The sequence below is a fragment of the Taudactylus pleione genome, unplaced genomic scaffold, assembly GCF_031769625.1.
Source record: "Taudactylus pleione unplaced genomic scaffold, aTauple2 ptg001666l, whole genome shotgun sequence".
In the NCBI taxonomy this organism is placed as follows: Eukaryota; Metazoa; Chordata; class Amphibia; order Anura; family Myobatrachidae; genus Taudactylus; species Taudactylus pleione.
Window position 1 is genome coordinate 105,001 of NW_028286063.1, and position 7,500 is coordinate 112,500.

Sequence of the window (7,500 nt, forward strand, 5' to 3'; positions counted from 1 at the left end):
CTACAGTCAAACCACACTGGACATGCCCAATCTCGTCTGATCTTGGAAGCTATGCAGTGTTGGGCCTGGTTTGTACTTGGATGGGAGACCACCTGGGAATACCAGGTGCTGTAGGTAATTTTAGACAGCCAAAATCATTCTTTTTTATTACATTTTACATTTGATTTTTTCAACTTATCAATGAATTTACTTGAGTTAAGAAGTAAAAGAGGTCTAAAGTTAATGTTTTTGAGTACCTACAGCCAAACCACACTGGACATGCCCAATCTCGTCTGATCTTGGAAGCTATGCAGTGTTGGGCCTGGTTAGTACTTAGATGGGCGACCACCTGGGAATTCCAGGTGCTGTAGGTAATTTTATACTGCCATAACATTCTTTTCTATTACATTTTACATTTCATTTTTCAACTTATCATTGAATTTACTTGAGTTAAGAAGTAAAAGAGGTCTAAAGTTAATGTTTTTGAGCACCTTCAGCCAAACCACACTGGACATGCCCAATCTCGTCTGATCTTGGAAGCTATGCAGTGTTGGGACTGGTTAGTACTTGGATGGGTAACTACCTAGGAATCCCAGGTGCTGTAGGTAATTTTAAACTGCCATAACATTCTTTTCTATTACATTTTACATTTAATTTTTTCAACTTATCAATGAATTTACTTGTGTTAAGAAGTAAAAGAGGTCTAAATTTAAAGCTTTTGAGCACCTACAGCCAAACCACAGTGGACATGCCCAATCTCGTCTGATCTTGGAAGCTATGCAGTGTTGGGCCTGGTAAGTACTTGGATGGGAGACCACCTGGGAATACCAGGAGCTGTAGGTAATTTTATACTGCCAGAACATTCTTTTCTATTACATTTTACATTTAATTTTTTCAACTTTACAATGAATTTACTTGAGTTAAGAAGTAATAGAGGTCTAAATTTAATGATTTTGAGCACCTACAGCCAAACCACACTGGACATGCCCAATCTCGTCTGATCTTGGAAGCTATGCAGTGTTGGGCCTGGTTTGTACTTGGATGGGAGACCACCTTGGAATACCAGGTGCTGTAGGTAATTTTAGACAGCCAAAACATTCTTTTCTATTACATTCTACATTTCATTTTTTCAACTTATCAATGAATTTACTTGTGTTAAGAAGTAAAAGAGGTCTAAATTTAAAGCTTTTGAGCACCTACAGCCAAACCACAGTGGACATGCCCAATCTCGTCTGATCTTGGAAGCTATGCAGTGTTGGGCCTGGTAAGTACTTGGATGGGAGACCACCTGGGAATACCAGGAGCTGTAGGTAATTTTATACTGCCAGAACATTCTTTTCTATTACATTTTACATTTAATTTTTTCAACTTAACAATGAATTTACTTGAGTTAAGAAGTAATAGAGGTCTAAATTTAATGATTTTGAGCACCTACAGCCAAACCACACTGGACATGCCCAATCTTGTCTGAACTTGGAAGCTAGGCAGTGTTGGGCCTGGTTAGTACTTGGATGGGAGACCACCTGGGATTACCAGGTGCTGTAGGTAATTTTATACTGCCATAACATTCTTTTCTATTACATTTTAAATTTAATTTTTTCAACTTATCAATGAATTTACTTGAGTTAAGAAGTAACAGAGGTCTAAAGTTAATGTTTTTGAGCACCTACAGCCAAACCACACTGGACATGCCCAATCTCGTCTGATCTTGGAAGCTATGCAGTGTTGGGCCTGGTTATTACTTGGATGTGAGACCACCTGGGAATACCAGGAGCTGTAGGTAATTTTATACTGCCATAACATTCTTTTCTATTAAATTTTACATTTAATTTTTCAACTTATCATTGAATTTACTTGAGTTAAGAAGTAAAAGAGGTCTAAAGTTAATGTTTTAGAGCACCTACAGCCAAACCACACTGGACATGCCCAATCTCATCTGATCTTGGAAGCTATGCAGTGTTGGGCCTGGTTAGTACTTGGATGGGAGACCACCTGGGAATACCAGGTGCTGTAGGTAATTTTATACTGCCATAACATTCTTTTCTATTACATTTTACATTTAATTTTTTCAACTTATCAATGAATTTACTTGAGTTAAGAAGTAAAAGAGGTCTAAAGTTAATGTTTTTGAGCACCTACAGCCAAACCACACTGGACATGCCCAATCTCGTCTGATCTTGGAAGCTCTGCAGTGTTGGGCCTGGTTAGTACTTGGATGGGAGACCACCTGGGAATACCAGGTGCTGTAGGTAATTTTATACTGCCATAACATTCTTTTCTATTACATTTTAAATTTAATTTTTTCAACTTATCAATGAATTTACTTGAGTTAAGAAGTAACAGAGGTCTAAAGTTAATGTTTTTGAGCACCTACAGCCAAACCACACTGGACATGCCCAATCTCGTCTGATCTTGGAAGCTATGCAGTGTTGGGCCTGGTTAGTACTTGGATGTGAGACCACCTGGGAATACCAGGAGCTGTAGGTAATTTTATACTGCCATAACATTCTTTTCTATTAAATTTTACATTTAATTTTTCAACTTATCATTGAATTTACTTGAGTTAAGAAGTAAAAGAGGTCGAAAGTTAATGTTTTAGAGCACCTACAGCCAAACCACACTGGACATGCCCAATCTCATCTGATCTTGGAAGCTATGCAGTGTTGGGCCTGGTTAGTACTTGGATGGGAGACCACCTGGGAATACCAGGTGCTGTAGGTAATTTTATACTGCCATAACATTCTTTTCTATTACATTTTACATTTAATTTTTCAACTTATCATTGAATTTACTTGAGTTAAGAAGTAAAAGAGGTCTAAAGTTAATGTTTTTGAGCACCTACAGCCAAACCACACTGGACATGCCCAATCTCGTCTGATCTTGGTAGCTATGCAGTGGTGGGCCTTGTCAGTACTTGGATGGGAGACCACCTGGGAAAACCAGGTGCAGTACGTAATTTTATACTCCCATAACATTCTTTTCTATTACATTTTACATTTAATTTTTTCAACTTATCAATTAATTTACTTGAGTTAAGAAGTAATACAGGTCTAAAGTTAATGTTTTTGAGCACCTACAGCCAAACCACACTGGACATGCCCAATCTCGTCTGATCTTGGAAGTTATGCAGTGTTGGGACTGGTTAGTACTTGGATGGGTGACTACCTAGGAATCCCAGGTGCTGTAGGTAATTTTAAACTGCCATAACATTCTTTTCTATTACATTTTACAATTAATTTTTTCAACTTATCAATGAATTTACTTGTGTTAAGAAGTAAAAGCAGTCTAAATTTAATGCTTTTGAGCACCTACAGCCAAACCACAGTGGACATGCCCAATCTCGTCTGATCTTGGAAGCTATGCAGTGTTGGGCCTGGTAAGTACTTGGATGGGATACCACCTGGGAATACCAGGAGCTGTAGGTAATTTTATACTGCCAGAACATTCTTTTCTATTACATTTTACATTTAATTTTTTCAATTTAACAATGAATTTACTTGAGTTAAGAAGTAATAGAGGTCTAAATTTAATGCTTTTGAGCACCTACAGCCAAACCACACTGGACATGCCCAATCTCGTCTGATCTTGGAAGCTATGCAGTGTTGGGCCTGGTTTGTACTTGGATGGGAGACCACCTGGGAATACCAGGTGCTGTAGGTAATTTTAGACAGCCAAAACATTCTTTTCTATTACATTTTACATTTAAATTTTCAACTTATCAATGAATTTACTTGAGTTAAGAAGTAATAGAGGTCTAAAGTTAATGCTTTTGAGCACCTACAGCCAAACCACACTGGACATGCCCAATCTCGTCTGATCTTGGAAGCTATGCAGTGTTGGGCCTGGTTTGTACTTGGATGGGAGACCACCTTGGAATACCAGGTGCTGTAGGTAATTTTAGACAGCCAATACATTCTTTTCTATTACATTTTACATTTAATTTTTTCAACTTATCAATGAATTTACTTGATTTAAGAAGTAAAAGAGGTCTAAAGTTAATGTTTTTGAGCACTTACAGCCAAACCACACTAGACATGCCCAATCTCGTCTGATCTTGGAAGCTATGCAGTGTTGGGCCTGGTTAGTACTTGGATGGGAGACCACCTGGGGATACCAGTTGCTGTAGGTAATTTTATACTGCCATAACATTCTTTTCTATTACATTATACATTTAATTTTTTCAACTTATCAATGAATTTACTTGAGTTAAGAAGTAATAGAGGTCTAAAGTTAATGCTTTTGAGCACCTACAGTCAAACCACACTGGACATGCCCAATCTCGTCTGATTCTTGGAAGCTATGCAGTGTTGGGCCTGGTTAGTACTTGGACGGGAGACCACGTGGGAATACCAGGTGCTGTATGTAATTTTATACTGCCATAACATTCTTTTCTATTACATTTTACATTTAATTTTTTCAACTTATCAATGAATTTCCTTGAGTTAAGAAGTAAAAGAGGTCTAAAGTTAATGCTTTTGAGGACCTACAGCCAATCCACACTGGACATGCCCAATCTCATCTGACCTTGGAAGCTATGCAGTGTTGGGCCTGGTTAGTACTTGGACGGGAGACCACCTGGGAATACCAGGTGCTGTAGGTAATTTTATATAGCCATAACATTCTTTTCAATTACATTTTACATTACATTTTTTCAACTTATCAATGAATTTACTTTAGTTAAGAAGTAAAAGAGGTCTTAAGTTAATGTTTTTGAGCGCCTATAGCCAAACCACACTGGACATGCCCAATCTCGTCTGATCTTCGAAGTTATGCAGTGTTGGGCGTGGTTAGTACTTGAATGGGAGACCACCTGGGAATACCAGGTGCTGTAGGTAATTTTATACTGCTATAACATTCTTTTCTATTAAAATTTACATTTAATTTTTTCAACTTATCAATGAATTTCCTTGAGTTAAGAAGTAATAGAGGTCTAAATTTAATGCTTTTGAGCACCTACAGCCAAACCACACTGGACATGCCCAATCTCATCTGATCTTGGAAGCTATGCAGTTTTGGGACTGGTTTGTACTTGGTTGGGAGACCACCTGGGAATACCAGGTGCTGTAGGTAATTTTACACAGCCAAAACATTCTTTTCTATTACATTTTACATTAATTTTTTCAACTTATCAATGAATTTACTTGAGTTAAGAAGTAAAAGAGGACTAAAGTTAATTTTTTTGATCACCTATAGCCAAACCACACTGGACATGCCCAATCTCGTCTGATCTTGGAAGCTATGCAGTGTTGGGCCTGGTTAGTACTTGGATGGGAGACCACCTGGGAATACCAGGTGCTGTAGGTAGTTTTATACTGCCATAACATTCTTTTCTATTACATTTTACATTAAATTTTTTCAACTTATCAATGAATTTCCTTGAGTTAAGAAGTAATAGAGGTCTAAAGTTAATGCTTTTGAGCACCTACAGCCAATCCACACAGGACATGCCCAATCTCGTCTGATCTTGGTAGCTATGCATTGTTGGGCCTGGTCAGTACTTGGATGGGAGACCTCCTGGGAAAACCAGGTGCAGTAGGTAATTTTATACTGCCATAACAGTCTTTTCTATTACATTTTACATTTAAATTTTCAACTTATCAATGAATTTACTTGAGTTAAGAAGTAATAGAGGTCTAAAGTTAATGCTTTTGAGCACTTACAGCCAAACCACACTGGACATGCCCAATCTCGTCTGATCTTGGTAGCTATGCATTGTTGGGCCTGGTCAGTACTTGGATGGGAGACCTCCTGGGAAAACCAGGTGCAGTAGGTAATTTTATACTGCCATAACAGTCTTTTCTATTACATTTTACATTTAAATTTTCAACTTATCAATGAATTTACTTGATTTAAGAAGTAAAAGAGGTCTAAAGTTAATGTTTTTGAGCACCTACAGCCAAACCACACTAGACATGCCCAATCTCGTCTGATCTTGGAAGCTATGCAGTGTTGGGCCTGGTTAGTACTTGGATGGGAGACCACCTGGGGATACCAGGTGCTGTAGGTAATTTTATACTGCCATAACATTCTTTTCTATTACATTATACATTTAATTTTTTCAACTTATCAATGAATTTACTTGAGTTAAGAAGTAATAGAGGTCTAAAGTTAATGCTTTTGAGCACCTACAGTCAAACCACACTGGACATTCCCAATCTCGTCTGATTCTTGGAAGCTATGCAGTGTTGGGCCTGGTTAGTACTTGGATGGGAGACCTCGTGGGAATACCAGGTGCTGTATGTAATTTTATACTGCCATAACATTCTTTTCTATTACATTTTACATTTAATTTTTTCAACTTATCAATGAATTTCCTTGAGTTAAGAAGTAAAAAAGGTCTAAAGTTAATGCTTTTGAGGACCTACAGCCAATCCACACTGGACATTCCCAATCTCATCTGACCTTGGTAGCTATGCAGTGTTGGGCCTGGTCAGTACTTGGATTTGAGACCACCTGGGAAAACCAGGTGCAGTAGGTAATTTTATACTGCCATAACAGTCTTTTCTATTACATTTTACATTTAATTTTTTCAACTTATCAATGAATTTACTTGAGTTAAGAAGTAATAGAGGTCTAAAGTTAATGCTTTTGAGCACCTACAGACAAACCACACTGGACATGCCCAATCTCGTCTGATCTTGGAAGCTATTCAGTGTTAGGCCTGGTTAGTACTTGGACGGGAGACCACCTGGGAATACCAGGTGCTGTAGGTAATTTTATATAGCCATAACATTCTTTTCTATTACATTTTACATTACATTTTTTCAACTTATCAATGAATTTACTTTAGTTAAGAAGTAAAAGAGGTCTTAAGTTAATGTTTTTGAGCGCCTATAGCCAAACCACAGTGGACATGCCCAATCTCGTCTGATCTTCGAAGTTATGCAGTGTTGGGCGTGGTTAGTACTTGAATGGGAGACCACCTGGGAATACCAGGTGCTGTAGGTAATTTTATACTGCCATAACATTCTTTTCTATTAAATTTTACATTTAATTTTTTCAACTTATCAATGAATTTACTTGAGTTAAGAAGTAATAGAGTTCTAAAGTTAATGTTTTTGAGCAACTACAGCCAAACCATACTGGACATGCCCAATCTCGTCTGATCTTGGAAGCTATGCAGTGTTGGGACTTGTTAGTACTTGGATGGGTGACCACCTAGGAATACCAAGTGCTGTAGGTAATTATATACTGCCATAACAGTCTTTTCTATTACATTTTACATTTAATTTTTTCAACTTATCAATGAATTTCCTTGAGTTAAGAAGTAATAGAAGTCTAAATTTAATGCTTTTGAGCACCTACAGCCAAACCACACTGGACATGCCCAATCTCGTCTGATCTTGGAAGCTATGCAGTGTTGGGACTGGTTTGTACTTGGTTGGGAGACCACCTGGGAATACCAGGTGCTGTAGGTAATTTTACACAGCCAAAACATTCTTTTCTATTACATTTTACATTTAATTTTTTCAACTTATCAATGAATTTACTTGAGTTAAGAAGTAAAAGAGGACTAAAGTT

At 37.6% G+C, this 7,500-nt stretch overlaps 3 non-coding genes and 29 pseudogenes across 3 annotated transcripts; all 32 read left to right on the forward strand.

Annotated features, from left to right (window-relative positions):
• Positions 1 to 117, forward strand: part of LOC148440007 (5S ribosomal RNA) — a 119-nt pseudogene extending 2 nt beyond the window's left edge.
• A 117-nt stretch (positions 118 to 234) lies between these two features.
• Positions 235 to 353, forward strand: LOC148440008 (5S ribosomal RNA; annotated as a pseudogene).
• A 115-nt stretch (positions 354 to 468) lies between these two features.
• On the forward strand, positions 469 to 587 carry LOC148440009 (5S ribosomal RNA; annotated as a pseudogene).
• A 116-nt stretch (positions 588 to 703) lies between these two features.
• LOC148440010 (5S ribosomal RNA) lies at positions 704 to 822 on the forward strand (annotated as a pseudogene).
• Positions 823 to 938: 116 nt separating this feature from the next.
• On the forward strand, positions 939 to 1,057 carry LOC148440011 (5S ribosomal RNA; annotated as a pseudogene).
• A 116-nt stretch (positions 1,058 to 1,173) lies between these two features.
• LOC148440012 (5S ribosomal RNA) lies at positions 1,174 to 1,292 on the forward strand (annotated as a pseudogene).
• A 116-nt stretch (positions 1,293 to 1,408) lies between these two features.
• On the forward strand, positions 1,409 to 1,527 carry LOC148440013 (5S ribosomal RNA; annotated as a pseudogene).
• A 116-nt stretch (positions 1,528 to 1,643) lies between these two features.
• Positions 1,644 to 1,762, forward strand: LOC148440014 (5S ribosomal RNA; annotated as a pseudogene).
• Positions 1,763 to 1,877: 115 nt separating this feature from the next.
• LOC148440015 (5S ribosomal RNA) lies at positions 1,878 to 1,996 on the forward strand. The gene has a single exon (XR_015876013.1). It is a non-coding gene; the product is annotated as a 5S ribosomal RNA (ribosomal RNA).
• A 116-nt stretch (positions 1,997 to 2,112) lies between these two features.
• Positions 2,113 to 2,231, forward strand: LOC148440016 (5S ribosomal RNA; annotated as a pseudogene).
• Positions 2,232 to 2,347: 116 nt separating this feature from the next.
• Positions 2,348 to 2,466, forward strand: LOC148440017 (5S ribosomal RNA; annotated as a pseudogene).
• A 115-nt stretch (positions 2,467 to 2,581) lies between these two features.
• On the forward strand, positions 2,582 to 2,700 carry LOC148440018 (5S ribosomal RNA). Its single transcript, XR_015876025.1, has one exon. It is a non-coding gene; the product is annotated as a 5S ribosomal RNA (ribosomal RNA).
• A 115-nt stretch (positions 2,701 to 2,815) lies between these two features.
• On the forward strand, positions 2,816 to 2,934 carry LOC148440019 (5S ribosomal RNA; annotated as a pseudogene).
• Positions 2,935 to 3,050: 116 nt separating this feature from the next.
• Positions 3,051 to 3,169, forward strand: LOC148440020 (5S ribosomal RNA; annotated as a pseudogene).
• A 116-nt stretch (positions 3,170 to 3,285) lies between these two features.
• Positions 3,286 to 3,404, forward strand: LOC148440021 (5S ribosomal RNA; annotated as a pseudogene).
• A 116-nt stretch (positions 3,405 to 3,520) lies between these two features.
• On the forward strand, positions 3,521 to 3,639 carry LOC148440022 (5S ribosomal RNA; annotated as a pseudogene).
• Positions 3,640 to 3,754: 115 nt separating this feature from the next.
• LOC148440023 (5S ribosomal RNA) lies at positions 3,755 to 3,873 on the forward strand (annotated as a pseudogene).
• Positions 3,874 to 3,989: 116 nt separating this feature from the next.
• On the forward strand, positions 3,990 to 4,108 carry LOC148440024 (5S ribosomal RNA; annotated as a pseudogene).
• A 116-nt stretch (positions 4,109 to 4,224) lies between these two features.
• On the forward strand, positions 4,225 to 4,344 carry LOC148440025 (5S ribosomal RNA; annotated as a pseudogene).
• A 116-nt stretch (positions 4,345 to 4,460) lies between these two features.
• LOC148440026 (5S ribosomal RNA) lies at positions 4,461 to 4,579 on the forward strand (annotated as a pseudogene).
• Positions 4,580 to 4,695: 116 nt separating this feature from the next.
• Positions 4,696 to 4,814, forward strand: LOC148440027 (5S ribosomal RNA; annotated as a pseudogene).
• Positions 4,815 to 4,930: 116 nt separating this feature from the next.
• On the forward strand, positions 4,931 to 5,049 carry LOC148440028 (5S ribosomal RNA; annotated as a pseudogene).
• Positions 5,050 to 5,164: 115 nt separating this feature from the next.
• Positions 5,165 to 5,283, forward strand: LOC148440029 (5S ribosomal RNA). Its single transcript, XR_015876118.1, has one exon. It is a non-coding gene; the product is annotated as a 5S ribosomal RNA (ribosomal RNA).
• A 116-nt stretch (positions 5,284 to 5,399) lies between these two features.
• On the forward strand, positions 5,400 to 5,518 carry LOC148440030 (5S ribosomal RNA; annotated as a pseudogene).
• Positions 5,519 to 5,633: 115 nt separating this feature from the next.
• Positions 5,634 to 5,752, forward strand: LOC148440031 (5S ribosomal RNA; annotated as a pseudogene).
• A 115-nt stretch (positions 5,753 to 5,867) lies between these two features.
• LOC148440032 (5S ribosomal RNA) lies at positions 5,868 to 5,986 on the forward strand (annotated as a pseudogene).
• A 116-nt stretch (positions 5,987 to 6,102) lies between these two features.
• Positions 6,103 to 6,222, forward strand: LOC148440033 (5S ribosomal RNA; annotated as a pseudogene).
• Positions 6,223 to 6,338: 116 nt separating this feature from the next.
• LOC148440034 (5S ribosomal RNA) lies at positions 6,339 to 6,457 on the forward strand (annotated as a pseudogene).
• Positions 6,458 to 6,573: 116 nt separating this feature from the next.
• LOC148440035 (5S ribosomal RNA) lies at positions 6,574 to 6,692 on the forward strand (annotated as a pseudogene).
• Positions 6,693 to 6,808: 116 nt separating this feature from the next.
• LOC148440036 (5S ribosomal RNA) lies at positions 6,809 to 6,927 on the forward strand (annotated as a pseudogene).
• Positions 6,928 to 7,043: 116 nt separating this feature from the next.
• On the forward strand, positions 7,044 to 7,162 carry LOC148440037 (5S ribosomal RNA; annotated as a pseudogene).
• A 116-nt stretch (positions 7,163 to 7,278) lies between these two features.
• Positions 7,279 to 7,397, forward strand: LOC148440038 (5S ribosomal RNA; annotated as a pseudogene).
• The last annotated feature ends 103 nt before the right edge of the window (positions 7,398 to 7,500 follow it).